We start from the raw sequence: 16442 nt of genomic DNA on the forward strand, positions 1-16442 counted from the left end.
CGGGGATACTGTTCCTGATAGCTTGTAGTCCATCTTTGTGTGGAATATTGGTGTAGAGGGCTTCTACGTCCATAGTGGCCAGGATGGTGTTTTCTGGAAGATCACCGATGGATTGTAGTTTCCTCAGGAAGTCAGTGGTTTATGTTGCAGTCTTTAATTAGATGATCTCAGACTATTTTTTCCCCAGGACTCCTGCCTCATTCAGTGCACAGGATGGATGATGCTCACTGAATTGGTAGCTCTTCAATGTGTCTTTTAATCTTATTCATCCAACGTGTGACCCCAGTACTTATTTACAGCTCACCATCTTTCCTTCCTTGAGTTTTACCATTGACTCCAATGGGAACAATGGCCAATGCACTTTTGAAAATCCTTCCCAGAGGCCCGGGCGTCGGCAGGGGAAAGCGGGCGAGGAGGTGCGGGGCCGGGTGCCTACGGCCATACCGGACCGAACGCCCCCGATCCCGTCCGATCTCGGAAGGTAAACCGTCCCGGGCCTGGCTAGTACTTGGATGGGTGACCGCCTGGGAATCCCAGGTGCCGTAGGCAGCTTTTCCCGGTCCGAGCCAGCTCTCTCTCCTTTTCTGGGGAGGAAGGAGAGGGGGGGACGGGCCGGAAAGCCCCTCGTCGCTCCTGCCGAGTCGGAGGTTGCGGCCGCAGGTCAGTAACCACTTTGTCTGTTCTCCAGCCACCACACTTAAAACTCACTTAAAATCACTACCAGTATCTCAAAGCAATCAGCTGTGCACAGACCCTGCACGACTACGCCACTGTGACGGGTTGGATCACAGAAACCCCCTTGGGAGCTGCCACCAGATGTGCAAAGACTACCCCTGCTCCTGTTTTCCCTGCCAGCTCAGGACTCCAGCACCCTGTCTTGCTGAGCCAGACACTCCCGTCTGGCTCCAGACACAGACCCAGGGTCTGAATCACTTGTCCCAAAGCTGCAAGTTTATCTGAAAACAGCTCGCAGTAGTGTGCTTGTCTTTAGCACTCAGATGCCCAACTCCCAATGGGGTCTAAACCCAGATAAATCCGTTTTACCCTGCATAAAGTTTATGCAGGGCAAACTCATAAATTGTTCGCCCTCTATAACACTGATAGAGAGATATGCACAGTTGTTTGCTCCCCCAGGTATTAATACATACTCTGAGTGAATTACTAAATAGAAAGCGATTTTATTAAATACAGACAGTAGGATTTAAGTGGTTCAAAGTAGTAACAGACAGAACAAAGTAAGTCACAAGCAAAATAAAATAAAATGCGCAAATCTATGCCTAATCAAACTGAATACAGATAATCTCACCCTCAGAGATGCTTCAGTAAGTTTTTCTCAGACTGGACACCTTCCAGGCCTGGGCACAATTCTTTCCCCTGGTGCAGCTCTTGTTGCAGCTCAGGTGATAGCTAGGGGATTCTTCATGATGGCTTCTCCCTCTCTCTGTTCTCTTCCCCCCTTTATATATCTTTTGCATAAGGCGGGAACTCTTTGTCTATCTGGGTTTCCACCCCCACCTCACTGGAAAAGCACCAGGTTAAAGATGGATTCCAGTTCAGGTGACATGATCACATGTCACTGCAAGACTTCATTACTCACTTGCCAGCACACACATATACAGAAAGACTCACAGGTAAATACAGCCATCTGCAGACAATGGGAGTCATCAAGATTCCAAACCATCATTAATGGTCCACACTTTACACAATTACAATAGGCCCTCAGAGTTACATTTTATATTTCTAGTTTTGGATACAAGAGTGGTACATTTATACAAATCAGATGATCATACTCAGTAGATTATAAGCTTTGTAATGATACCTTACAAGAGACCTTTTGCATGAAGCATATCCCAGTTACGTTACATTCACTTATTACCGTATTTTCTCTAAAACCATCTCAGTTACATTATATTGACTTATTATCAAGTTTTTATAAAACCATATAGACTGCACAACGTCACAGGGTGGTCTTAGGCCCCTGTGTAGTTGACATATGATTCTTTCCTTTGCAAGGAATGGGGATCGGTCTCTGGGATTTCCCTTCTGTTGTGACTCTGCAGCAATAATGCTGCTTATCTCTGCATAGGGAGTCTCCTGCTCTGATTTTCAGTCACACTCCAACTGCTACCAACTGCTGCCACCCTGATGGGATATTTAGCTCAGGTGCTCCTTTATGGGCTTTAAATTGTACACTTTGGCCCCGTCTGTACTACAACTCATTGTAACCAGCTCATGAGACCTAGCTACTGCACACATGTCCATAATAAAGAATCCAACTGTGTTCCTATAACCAGGTTTGGTTAGGACAGCCTACAGGTTTAGCCCATTAGGGGTACACAGTTAGAGTCCATCTTCTCTACAACTGTTAACATTGTGGTAATTGGATTGGGCTGGTTTGCACCGGGATTTTCCTGCTCATTTCTGGATTCCCCTGCTCTCCATGATTCCCTTGTCTGGAATTTGCAGCCAGTAACAGCTCATCCTGCTTCTTCCTTTTTCCATGTCTCTTGCATTTTCTCATTCTTGGCTTTGGAAGCTAGTTTTGAACAGCTTCATTTGTTTTGAAAAGTATTTTATGAGGGCACATACAACTTCAGTCTGATTAAGGATATTTTCAGTTGTAGTTGGTGATGTAACAGGGACACCTGCTGGCTAACTTGGGCCATGACAAGGTAGCATATAAATAAATCTAAAGACAAATACACGAAAAATTGAATGTGCAACTTTAGTGCTATGTCTCTCTTTCCACCAACCTACACAAATAAAACAAACTTATTAAAACATATTGTAATTAACTATGACACTGATGGAAATAAAATAAGCAGGCTGGAAAAATTATTGCTGTGGATCTCACGAGAAATTATTTAAATAAAAAAAGTGCATGATTTCTTTGCAGTCATTACTGATCCTTTAGGATAAGTTTTGTGTTGCAAAGGAATTTTCTCCCTAGTGTAACTAGTAGTTTACAACTAGAATCTTTTGCTTCTTTTTAGGCTTACAACTACTAAACTAAATTTTCTTCAGTGGAATCGCAGTAATTAACCATCCAAATGACACAGCTTCCTCTAGCTTTGCACAAGTAACTCATAGATCAGATATGCAAAAACCAATGTCCTTCGGTGGTAGACATGGACCAGTCACAGCTGCCTGCCTCCTACCAAGATCACTTATGCAGCCTACTGGAATCTAAGATGATGGAGAATGCTGCCAAGCAATTGCTCAACTAGGGACCGAATGGCTAGGCAGCAGTTCTGCAGAAAAGGACCTAGGGGCTACAGTGGATGAGAAGCTGGATATGAGTCAATAGTGTGCCCTTGTTGCCAAGAAAACTAATGGCATTTTGGGCTGTATAAGTAGGGGCATTGCCAACAGATCGAGGGACGTGATCATTCCCCTCTATTCGACATTGGTGAGGCCTCATCTGGAGTACTGTGTCCAGTTTTGGGCCCCACACTACAAAAAGGATGTGGAAAAATTGGCAAGAGTCCAGCGGAGGGCAACAAAAATGATTAGGGGGCTGGAGCACATGATTTATGAGGAGAGGCTGAGGGAACTGGGATTGTTTAGTCTGCAGAAGAGAAGAATGAGGGGGGAATTGATAGCTGCTTTCAGCTATCTGAAAGGGGGTTCCAAAGAGGATGGATCTAGACTGTTCTCAGTGGTAGCAGGTGACAGAACAAGGAGTAATGGTCTCAAGTTGCAGTGTGGGAGGTTTAGTTTGGATATTAGGAAAAGCTTTTTTCACTGGGAGGGTGGTGAAGCACTGGAATGTGTTACCTAGGGAGGTGGTGGAATCTCCTTCCTTAGAGGTTTTTAAGGTCAGGCTTGACAAAGCCCTGGCTGGGATGATTTAGTTGGGGATTGGTCCTGCTTTGAGCAGGGGGTTGGACTAGATGACCTGCTGAGGTCCCTTCCAACCCTGATATTCTATGATTCTATGATTGTTGTCCCTTCTGCTGAGTGGTAAGCGGTCTTTGGGACCTTACAGTGGATACCTCATTGGGAGAAAAACTGGTGATACTAAGGCCTGGTCTACACTAGAAAATTAGTTCAGTATAACTACATTGCTTGGGGTCTGAACAGAGCAAGGTTGATGGGAGAATTCTCCCATTGACCTATCTACCGCCTCTCAGGGAGGTGGAGTACCTATGCCAATTGGATACTCTCTTCCATCGGCATAGGTAGTGTCTTCACTGAAGCACTAGAGTGGCACAGCTGCAGTGTTTTAGGTATAGACAAGCTCTCACACTCACTGGATGTTTCCTCTTGGTCTATTTCCTCTTAGATTTTGTCTATATTAAGAGCATTTGAACCAGTGTAACTACAATGATTTTAGTTACACCACAGAACATTTTATTAATATAGACAATATAGGGTTGCCAACTTTCTAATTCCAGAAAACCAAACAGCCTTGCCCCGCCCACTTCCCCTCCCCTCCCTGAGGCCCCGCTTCTGCCCCACTCTTTCCTGAGGGCCCCCCGCTCACTCGATCCCCCCTTCCTCCGTTGCTTGCTCTCCCCCACCTTCTCTCACATGCTCATTTTCACTGCAAGGCCCAAACAGGCATATTTATAGATTTGACAGATGTATTATGCTAAGTTCAGGTTTTATTTGTTACAGGATGCTAGAGCTGGCAGAAAAATAGTCAAAAAGGGTAATTTAAAAAAAATAAATTTCACAAAGGTTTTCATGATTCCCCTCTTCCCATTTTTTGTAACCACACATTATCACAGCTGCAATAGGTCCATTAAAGGCCGACTACTGAAGCCCAAATACAAATCCATAGAGCACAACAACAGAAATGCACACCTGTCCAGATACCTATATAAATAAATCTGTAGAAACTGACTCATGTGTACACATCTAGCATGCACTGAAAGAGAGTCTGACTGCAACAAAGAGTTTATAATGTAGCTAGACAAAGGTGGAGAGAAATGTATGATACGTTGGCTCTTCTGCAATTACTAGTCAACAACATTCACTTTTTAAGATATAATACATTTCTTTTAGAGTTCCCTTCTCTTTTAAAAACTTACAAAATGAATACACACATATTTTACGTCATCAAATTTTTTGTGTGCAAGCCACCAAAAGGAATAAAAATCAAAGAGTTAGGCTGCAAATTTTATTCACATAGGTATACACACATAAGGCAATTCACACAACTCCCTACACAAAGACACACATACAATAAGATGGGTAGAAAGCTGGCTAGATTATCAGGCTCAACAGGTAGTGATCAATGGCTCGATGTCTAGTTGGCAGCCGGTATCAAGCGGAGTGCCCCAGCGGTCGGTCCTGGGGCCGGTTTTGTTCAACATCTTTATTAATGATCTGGATGATGGGATTAATTGCACCCTCAACAAGTTTGCAGATGACACTAAGCTGGGGGGAGAGGTAGATATGCTGGAGGGTAGGGATAGGGTCCAGAAAGACCTAGACAAATTGGAGGATTGGGCCAAAAGAAATCTGATGAGGTTCAACAAGGACAAGTGCAGAGTCCTGCACTTAAGAAGAAAGAATCCCATGCACTGCTACAGGTTGGGAACCGACTGGCTAAGCAGCAGTTCTGCAGAAAAGGACCTGGGGATTACAGTGACGAGAAACTGGATATGAGTCATCAATGTGCCTTCGTTGCCAAGAAGGCCAACAGCATATTGGGCTGTATTAGTAGGAGCATTGCCAGCAGATCGAAGGAAGTGATTATTCCCCTCTATTCAACACTTGTGAGGCCATACCTGGAGTATTGCATCCAGTTTTGGTCCCCCACTACAGAAGGGATGTGAACAAATTGGAGAGAGTCCAGGGGAGGGCAATGAAAATGATTAGGGGGCTGAAGCACATGACTTACAAGGAGAGGCTGAGGGAACTGGGGTTATTTAGTCTGCAGAAGAGAAGAGTGAGGATGGAGCTAGGCTGTTCTCAGTGGTGGCAGATGACAAAACAAGAAGCAATGGTCTCAAGTTACAGTGGGGGAGGTCTAGGCTGGATATTAGGAAACATTATTTCACTAGGAGGGTGGTGAAGCACTGGAATGGGTTACCTAAGGAGGTGGTGGAATCTCCATCCTTAGAAGTTTTTAAGGCTTGGCTTGACAAAGCCTTGGCTGGGATGATTTAGTTGGTGTTGGTCCTACTTTGAGCAGGGGATTGGACTAGATGACCTCCTGAGGTCTCTTCCAACCCTAATATTCACTGGTTTACAATTTTTGAGAAGTCGTCTGCTTCAGAGATAAAATGTGCTATTTATTATGTATTTTGATGTGCTGAATTCAAATATGACAATTAAAACAACTGATTGGCTACTGTTTCTAAGGCCTTGGCTACACTTACCCGCTAGTTCGACAGCTGGAAATCGAACTTCTGGGTTCGACTTATCGCGTCTAGTCTGGACGCGATAAGTCGAACCCGGAAGTGCTCGCCGTCGACTGCGGTACTCCAGCTCGCCGAGAGGAGTACCGCGGAGTCGACGGGGGAGCCTGCCTGCCGCGTGTGGACCAAGGTAAGTTCGAACTAATTCGAACTAAGGTACTTCGAACTTCAGCTACGTTATTCACGTAGCTGAAGTTGCGTACCTTAGTTCGAATTAGGGGTGTAGTGTAGACCTGGCCTAAGATATTTAAGTTTTTACATTTTATGTCTATGTATATTGTAGATAGTAGAGTTTTAATCATAAATTGTAAACCTAGGTCTTTTCATGTGTTTATGGTTGCTTTACATGATAATATTTCACCTGTCCTGTTTATGTAACGCTTTAAAAATCAGCAAAAGGGTTATATAAATAAAATTTATTATGAAACAAAAGGCAAAAAAATATTCTGTACATAGTTTAGTCCTATTCAGTGTCTACTCGGTGCTTCTTGGCTTGTCTCTTGTATTCATTAAATGGCGCATCTCTTGTCACTGTCCATCAATAGTCTGCAAGCATTGATGGGCTCCATTTGCCCTGACAGTGTTTCTCCATTGTTGCAATGTCCTGGTGAAATCGCTCGCTGTGCTCGTTGCTCACTGCTCCGCAGTGCGGTGAGAAAAAAAATCTAGATGAGAGTGCAAAAAATGTATCTTTAGTGACATGTTGCAACCAAGGCTTTTGTATGCCTTGAGGAGGTTTTCCACCAACAACCTGTAGTTGTCTGCCTTGTTGTTTCCGAGAAAATTTATTGCCACTAACTGGAAGGCTTTCCATGCCATCTTTTCCTTGCCACGCAGTGCATGGTCAAATGCATCATCTCAAAGAAGTTCACGAATCTGAGGACCAACAAAGACACCTTCCTTTATCTTAGCTTCACTTAACCTTGGAAATTTTCCATGGAGGTACTTGAAAGCTGCTTGTGTTTTGTCAATGGCCTTGACAAAGTTCTTCATCAGATCCAGCTTGATGTGTAAGGGTGGTAACAAAATCTTCCTTCATTCAACAAGTGGTGGATGCTGAACACTTTTCCTCCCAGGCTCCAATGACTGTCGGAGTGGCCAATCTTTCTTGATGTAGTGGGAATCTCTTGCACGACTATCCCATTCGCAGAGAAAACAGCAGTACTTCGTGTATCCAGTCTGCAGACCAAGCAAGAGAGCAACAACCTTCAAATCGCCACAAAGCTGCCACTGATGTTGGTCATAGTTTATGCACCTCAAAAGTTGTTCCATGTTGTCATAGGTTTCTTTCATATGGACTGCATGACCAACTGGAATTGATGGCAAAACATTGCCAGTATGCAGTAAAACAGCTTTAAGACTCGTCTTCAATGAATCAATGAACAGTCTCCACTCATCTGGATCGTGAACGATGTTGAGGGCTGCCATCACACCATCGATGTTGTTGCAGGCTACAAGATCACCTTCCATGAAGAAGAATGGGACAAGATCCTTTTGACGGTCACGGAACATGGAAACCCTAACATCAACTGCCAGGAGATTCCACTGCTGTAGTCTGGAGCCCAACAGCTCTGCCTTACTCTTGGGTAGTTCCAAATCCCTGACAAGGTCATTCAGTTCACCTTGTGTTATGATGTGTGGTTCAGAGGAGGAGGATGGGAGAAAATGTGGGTCCTGTGACATTGATGGTTCAGGACCAGAAGTTTCATCCTCTTCCTCGTCTGACTCAAGTGAGAATGATTCTGGTGCATCAGGAACCGGCAGTCCTTCTCCGTGGGGTACTGGGCGTATAGCTGATGGAATGTTTGGATAATGCACAGTCCACTTTTTCTTCTTTGACACACCTTTCCCAACTGGAGGCACCATGCAGAAGTAACAATTGCTGGTATGATCTGTTGGCTCTCTCCAAATCATTGGCACTTGAAAAGGCATAGATTTCCTTTTCCTGTTCAACCACTAGCGAAGATTTGTTGCACAAGTGTTGCAGCATATGTGTGGGGCCCACCTCTTGTCCTGATCTCCAATTTTGCAGCCAAAATAAAGGTGATAGGCTTTCTTAACCATAGTGGTTATACTGCGCTTTTGTGATGCAAAAGTCACTTCACCACAAACATAGCAGAAGTTATCTGCACTGTTGACACAAGTACGAGGCATCTCTGCTCACTTTGGCTAAACAGAAATGTGTCCCTTTGCAAAATCAAACACTGACAAATAAGAGAGCACGACACTGTATGATTTCTAGAGCTGATATAGGGCAATTTGTTCAGCAGACTGATGCAAGCTTCGTTATGATTGCATCATCCATGACTTCTAGGAATAACATGATGCAATTCATATCATGTATGACGCAATACCAGCTTCAGATTGCATCATTCATTGTTTTGCCTAAAAAGCAAGTACTGTCCAAACCCAGTCATAGATTTATTCATAGATCTAGTCAAAGATGTATTTTAGTCATTTCTGGTTTAGATTGGTTTAGATCCCTTCCCTTTATAACTCACTTCTCCTCCTCCATTCCCAAGTCAAGGGTCGTATGTACTGACCCAATAGCATATCTTGAAAACTAGAGCCAATCAACAATTTTAAGCATCATTTTCGTTCTCAGTGACCCAGAATTAGTAAAGTTTGACTACATTTATTTCAGAAGCATTTTGGCTGTAGAGCAGTGTATTCTATGGTTTTATGAATGCATGCATGCACACACTTGCCTACACAGAGACACTTTTCATACACTTTTCCAGGGGCTGCCTAAATCACCCAGCCAGGAATGGAGGAGGGTGGGCTGGAGGGGAAAAGATGGGTGGGGGTGGAGGAGAAAGGATGAGGTGGGAAAGAAGACAAGGACAAGAGCAGGGTGGGGGTGAGAGGGGGCAGTGAAGGAGAGAGGAGGGTGTATGGGAAGTATGTGGGATGGATGGGGGTGCAGGGGGAAGCAGAAGGCTATGGGTGCATGAGAATTTGGGGGGCACAGGAGGCATAGGGACATAATGGGAGTGCACAATGTAAGGAGGTGAATGGGGTGCAGGGCTGTGGAGGGTGAAGGACATGGGGTAGCAGCTTGAAGAGGTGGAGAGGATGGGTGGGAGAGCGCTGTAAGGGGTACAGTGCTGGGATGGGTAGATGTGTGGGGCAGGACAGGATGGGATGGGGAAGGGATGCAGTGACAAGGGATGGGGTGCAGCCCCATTCCCAGCACTCGGAGATGGGGATACACATACCTGGAACTCCTGGGTGCTGACAATGGGGTGACAGACTGCAGCTTGAACCCAGCCACATGAGGAGCGTGAGAGAAGAGGGCCAGGTGTGCGCCACGCAACCCCTCAACAGCTGCTTGCTGAGCGCTCGTGAGTCACGCTCATGCTAGTTACTCCCCTGCCCTTACCCAGCTAATGGGAGCTGCGCCTGCAGGCGGGGAGCAGGGCAGCACATGGACCCCCCTAGCTGCCCTTAAGACTAGGAGCCAGATATACCGGCTGCTTCCCGACACCGCCAACTGGACAGTCAACAGCCCGGTCAGTGGTGCTGACCAGAGCCAGCAGGATCCCTTTTTGATTGGGTGTTCCGGTCCAAACTGGACACCTGGTCACCCTAAGACAAGGTCTTACTCTGTTTTATCCACAGTGATCCTGATACTCCTTCTATGCCAGTCAATATCAAAATTGTTACTAAACTAATTGTTACTAAAGCTGGTTGAAATTTTTTGAGCAAAAAAAAGTTTAAATAAATGGCATTTTTTCTTTTTTTTTTTTAATTAAACTATGTTGGACTTTTGTAAGTTTTTGATCAAATCTTTGGAGAACAAAAGTTGGCCTGTTGCTTGTTCTTCAGCATAGCTTTTCATTATTTCCATTTGCAGGGCTTTGTTTTTCAGGATTTGGTATGGCTTTTTTGTTTCAGTTTTGATTGCTAGTAAAGTAACATGGTGGTATTTTTTTCAAAACTGAACTTTTTTGTTTTCAAAGATTGTGATTCTCAACAATGGGGAGAAAGTAAAAAATAGGTCTATGGGGAAAAACATTTAAATGAAAAATCGGTCAGTTTTGCAAATCATTAGAACAAAAATATTTTCAAAATCTGTACATATTTATTTTATTTTTCCAGTCACCTCTAATTGTTACTAACTTGACCATTCTCAGTACAGGAGATTCTAGCTACATATATTGCTCTCATATGGGCCATTCCCTGAAGTCCTTACTCAGGCAAAACTCCCAAGTGCGTACCTGATCTGGCCCCTTTTGTCTGAATTATTACATTATCCTGTAATTTTTCCTTTGAAAAGTGGTTCTTACTTCTGAGATGATGATTCTGATTTCTGCTCTGATGACTTTCAGGGATGAAATCCTGGCCCCATTGAAATCAATGACAGCACATAGGGGCCAGGATTTCTACCACCCTTTTTGCATACTTTCCCCAAGTTTAGAGTGTGTTCAGCCTGTCTAATCAGTGCTTGTATCGTGGAGCATGGTAATGAACAGGACTGAAAACAGAGGTCAAATGTGCATGGTTCTCATGCCTCCGCAGGCTCTTCACTGCTTTTACCCAGAGCACTCCCCAAAGCCTTAAATTTTGTTCTCAGTTACACTTGTGTGAATCTGGAGCAACTTCATTGGCATTAATGAAGTTACTTCAGATTTTGGTCACTGTGACTGAGAGCAGAATTTGGACCCAGTTGCCTAATATAAACTTGTTTCTTGATGCAGTTATGCAGAATGGGAATCTACCTGAACACATGGATACGAAATAATGTCACTGTCCATTGGGATTACAGAGGGGATTTCAATCAGATAGTCTCATGTTCTGGAAATGGGAAGTCAGCCTTTGGGTGTAAATTCTCTAATTCTGCCACTTTGTGTTCTTTAAGGGATAGATTATGGTCTGTATAGGAGAGAACTATAAAACCAGAGGCTTAAAATCTATACTTGGTTAATTCTGCAGAGAGCAGATTCTGTGGGAATGATTACACCTGCCCTGGCAGAGGGAACCCTGCGTATTACCAGCAAGCACTGTACAGACATCCACCATATGCAGCAATTTCCAGTGTCCAACAGTGAGACAGTTCCTGGGTGGATTGCAGCAAAGACCATTTCCTGAGACAGTGACTGTGACAGCATCCCAGCATACTGCCTGGTACAGAGTGAAATACACAGGAACTCACTTTTAACACCTGTTTGGAAAACAAGATGGTGCCCGTTTCAGACACCTCTGAAGAGCAGGGGATTATGTCTTCCATGTTAGGCATTGAGCTTTCCGTTCCAGGAAGTCTATTGTAGGTTTTCCAAACACAGGGCCCAATTCTGTGAGGTGCTGAGCACCCTCATCTCCCACTGAAGTATTAGGAGATGCATGCTCTCAGTACACCTTGCAGGATCCTTAGATTGCTAATCCATTGCCTCAGGTGAGGTTAAGTAAAATCATACTAGCCAAGCATTAAATTAAATCCAAAGAGCTACAACATGTACAGCAATTTCCTAATAACCCATTAGCCTTTAGCTGTCAGCTTTTTAGCTACCCACGCTGATAATGAATTCTGAGAAATTGGGTCAAACATCCAGCACACTTTGCAGCGTCTTGTATTCATTGCTGTGTACTATTGCCCTTTCTGGGACCTCCATTCCACTGTGGCTAACCTGTAACTTCCCACTGCTCCCTTTCATCATGGTTCTCTCTCAGTACTGAGGCCAGGTAAACACTACACAATTTTACCAGCATAGTTATGTTTGTCAGGAGTGTGGAAAAACCACACCCACTAGCTGACATAGTTATGGCAGTAAAATCCCCAGTGTAGATGCAGCTATGCCAACAGAAGAATGCTTCTGGCAGCATAATGTCATTATAGACTCATAGACTCATAGACTTTAAGGTCAGAAGGGACCATTGTGATCATCTAGTCTGACCTCCCGCATGATGCAGGCCACAAAAGCTGACCCACCCACTTTCCCTTAACTCAGCTGTTGAAGTCCCCAGATCGTGATTTAATGACTTGAAGTCGCAGAGAATCCTCCAGCTAGTGACCCCTGCCCCATGCTGCGGAGGAAGGCAAAAAACCTCCAGGACCTCTGCCAATCTACCCTGGAGGAAAATTCCTTCCCGACCCCAAATATGGCGATCAGTAGAACCCCGAGCATGCAGACAAGATTCTCCAGCCAGACCCTCATTGACCATTGATACTATTTACCAGCGATGGCACGTTATTGACTAATTGACTAAAATCACGTTATCCCATCAAACCATTCCCTCCATAAACTTATCTAGCTTAAACTTAAAGCCAGAGAGGTCTTTCGCCCCCACTGTTTCCCTCGGCAGGCTGTTCCAAAATTTCACCCCTCTGATGGTTAGAAACCTTCGTCTAATTTCAAGCCTAAACTTCCCCACGGCCAGTTTATATCCATTCGTTCTAGTGTCCACATTAGTACTGAGCTGAAATAATTCCTCTCCCTCCCTGGTATTTATCCCTCTGATATATTTAAAGAGAGCAATCATATCCCCCCTCAGCCTTCTTTTGGTTAGGGTAAACAAACCGAGCTCCTCGAGTCTCCTTTCATACGACAGGTTTTCCATTCCTCGGATCATCCTAGTGGCCCTTCTCTGTACCTATTCCAGTTTGAGTTCATCCTTTTTAAACATGGGAGACCAGAACTGCACACAGTACTCCAAATGAGGTCTCACCAGTGCCTTGTATAACGGAAGCAGCACCTCCTTATCCCTACTAGATATACCTCGCCTAATGCATCCCAAGACCGCATTAGCTTTTTTCACGGCCACGTCACATTGCCGACTCATAGTCATCCTGCGGTCAACCAGGACTCCGAGGTCCTTCTCCTCCTCTGTTACTTCCAACCGATGTGTCCCCAGCGTATAACTAAAATTCTCGTTAGTCATACCTAAATGCATCACCTTACACTTTTCACTATTAAATTTCATCCTATTACTATTACTCCAATTTACAAGGTCATCCAAGTCTCCCTGCAGGATACCCCGATCCTTTTTCGAATTGGCAATATCTCCCAACTTTGTGTCATCCGCAAACTTTATCAGTCCACCCCTACATTTGGTTCCGAGGTCAGTAATAAATAGATTAAATAAAATTGGACCCAAAACCGAACCTTGAGGAACTCCACTAGTGACCTCCCTCCAACCTGACAGTTCACCTTTCAGTATGACCCGCTGCAGTCTCCCCTTTAACCAGTTCTTTATCCACCTCTGGATTTTCATATCGATCCCCATCTTTTCCAATTTAACCAATAATTCCTCGTGCGGTACCGTATCAAACGCTTTACTGAAATCGAGGTATATTAGATCCACCACATTTCCTTTATCTAAAAAGTCTGTTACTTTCTCAAAGAAGGAGATCAGGTTGGTTTGGCACGATCTGCCTTTCGTAAAACCGTGTTGTAATTTGTCGCAATTGCCATTGACCTCAAGGTCCTTAACTACTTTCTCCTTCAAAATTTTTTCCAAGACCATGCATACTACAGATGTTAAACTAACAGGCCTGTAGTTACCCGGGTCACTTTTTTTCCCTTTCTTGAAAATAGGAACCACATTAGCTATTCTCCAGTCCAAAGGTACCACCCCTGAGTTTACAGATTCATTAAAAATTATCGCTAATGGGCTTGCAATTTCTCGTGCCAGTTCCTTCAATATTCTCGGATGAAGATCATCCGGTCCGCCCGATTTAGTCCCGTTAAGCTGTTCAAGTGTGGCTTCTACCTCGGATATGGTAATGTCAATCCCCCCTCCTTTATTGCCCTCTGTCACGCTGCCTCTATTCCTAACCCCTTCATTAGCCTCATTAAAGACCGATGCAAAATATTCGTTTAGATATTGTGCCATGCCTAGATTATCCTTAATCTCCACTCCATCTACAGTCTTCAGCGGTCCCACTTCTTCTTTCTTTGTTTTCTTCCTATTTATATGGCTATAAAACCTCTTACTATTGGTTTTAATTCCCCTTGCAAGGTCCAACTCTACACGGCTTTTGGCCTTTCTCACTCCATCTCTACATGCTCTGACCTCAATAAGGTAGGTTTCCTTGCTGATCCCTCCCCTCTTCCACTCTTTGTACGCTTTCTGTTTTTTCTTAATCACCCCTTTGAAACGCTCGCTCGTCCAGCTCGGTCTAAATCTCCTGCCTACTAACCGTTTTCCCTTTCTTGGGATACAGGCCTCCGACAGCTCCTGAAACTTCAACTTGAAATAATCCCAGGCGCCATCCGCCTTTAGATCCATAAATATGTTAGCCCAATCCACTTCCCTAACTAGTTGCCTTAATTTATTAAAGTTAGCTTTTTTGAAATCGTGAACCCTAGTCTCCAATTTAATTCTGTTAATCCTTCCATTTAGTTTAAACCGAATTAGCTCATGATCACTCGAGCCAAGGTTGTCCCCTACAACCATTTCCTCAACGAGGTCCTCACTACTCACCAAAACCAAATCTAAAATGGCATCTCCCCTCGTCGGTTCAGCTACTACTTGATGAAGGAATTCATCAGCACGTCTAGGAACATCTGAGCCCTATTATTGTTACTAGCATTTGTTCCTCAATCTATATCCGGGAAGTTAAAGTCTCCCATGATTACACAGTTCCTATTAGTATTTACTTCCCTAAAAACATTAAATAGTTCTCTGTCCGTATCCAGGCTAGATCCCGGTGGTCTATAGCACACCCCAAGCACTATCCCAGGGGAGGCTCTAGTAGTTCTAGTAGCTCCAATGTGAGTATTGCCCAGACAGACTCCGTCTTATCCATTCCATCAGTTATTATTTCTTTACAGTTTACCTCATTATTGACATACAATGCTACTCCCCCACCTTTACCTTTGTTCCGGTCGTTCCTAAACAGCACATACCCTTCCATACCTGTACTCCAGTCATGACTACCGTTCCACCATGTTTTGGTTATTCCTACGATATCTGGTTTCATTTCTTGGACCAGGAGCTCCAATTCCTCCATTTTGTTACCTAGGCTTCTCGCATTGGTGTATAAACATCTTAATGTATGCTGTTTAGCCTGTCTCCCATTAGTTATGCAATTTGGTACGGACCCCATACTGTCCATCCCCACCCCTTCTTATGTCCAATCCCTTCCCCCTAGCTATATCTGTTCTTATCTCATCACCCTCCTTTTCAATGTTGGAATCTGACGTGGAGATTAACTGGACATCTCCCAACCGTCTCCCCCAAATTCCTAGTTTAAAGCTCTTTTGATGAGATGAGCCAGCCTCCCTCCCAGAAGTCTATTTCCTTCCCTACTCAGGTGAAGTCCATCCCGTGAGAACAGTTGTCTGTCCCCGAAAGCCTCCCAGTGGCCATACATCCCAAAGCCCTCCTTATAGCACCACTCCCTTAGCCAACTATTTATCATCACAATTCTATCAGCCCTTTGCTGCCCTTCTCTAGGAACAGGCAAAATCCCACTGAAGATAATCTGAGCCTCGATTTCCTTAAGCGTCTTCCCCAGCCTGGCATAATCTCCCTTGATTCTCTCCAGCGAGAACCTAGCCGTGTCATTCGTTCCTACGTGAAGGATGATCAAGGGGTTCTTACCTGCTCCTTTTAGGATCCTTTTCAACCGCAGGTCCACATCCCGTATCTTAGCGCCCGGTAGACAGCACACCCTTCTGTTTTCTGGGTCTGCCCTGGTCACAGGCCTGTCTAATCTCCTCAGTAAGGAGTCCCCAATCACATAAACCTGCCTTTGCCTGGTGACAGTGCGATCTACTAATCTATCCCCTGTTCCCTGTAGTCGCAACCCCTGTCTGTTCCTATTTTCCCTTATAGTCCCCCTTGTGCCATCCTGTATCCTCCCGTGGCCCAGAATTGGTGCTGTCTCCATCAACTCCTCCCTTCTCTCTATTGGACTAGCTGCTCTTCTCTTCTTCCTCACCCTCTCACCTTCAGTTACCTCCTGCTGCCCCCCCCCCCTCGTTATCCAAACAGCCGAACCTGTTCCTGAGTTCTGTTTCCCCTTCACTGGCCCTCCTTTTCCTTGGCCTGCTTCTCACGGTCACATGCTTCCACTGCTCTTGTTCTCCCCCTGACATTCCGCCCTCACAGACCTTAGCCCCTGCT

General features: G+C 44.6%; 1 non-coding gene across 1 annotated transcript; it reads left to right on the forward strand.

Annotated features, from left to right (window-relative positions):
• The first annotated feature begins 430 nt into the window (after window positions 1–430).
• On the forward strand, window positions 431–549 carry LOC117871400. The gene has a single exon (XR_004644210.1). It is a non-coding gene; the product is annotated as a 5S ribosomal RNA (ribosomal RNA).
• The last annotated feature ends 15893 nt before the right edge of the window (window positions 550–16442 follow it).

This window comes from Trachemys scripta, chromosome 1 (assembly GCF_013100865.1).
Source record: "Trachemys scripta elegans isolate TJP31775 chromosome 1, CAS_Tse_1.0, whole genome shotgun sequence".
Taxonomy (NCBI): domain Eukaryota; kingdom Metazoa; phylum Chordata; order Testudines; family Emydidae; genus Trachemys; species Trachemys scripta.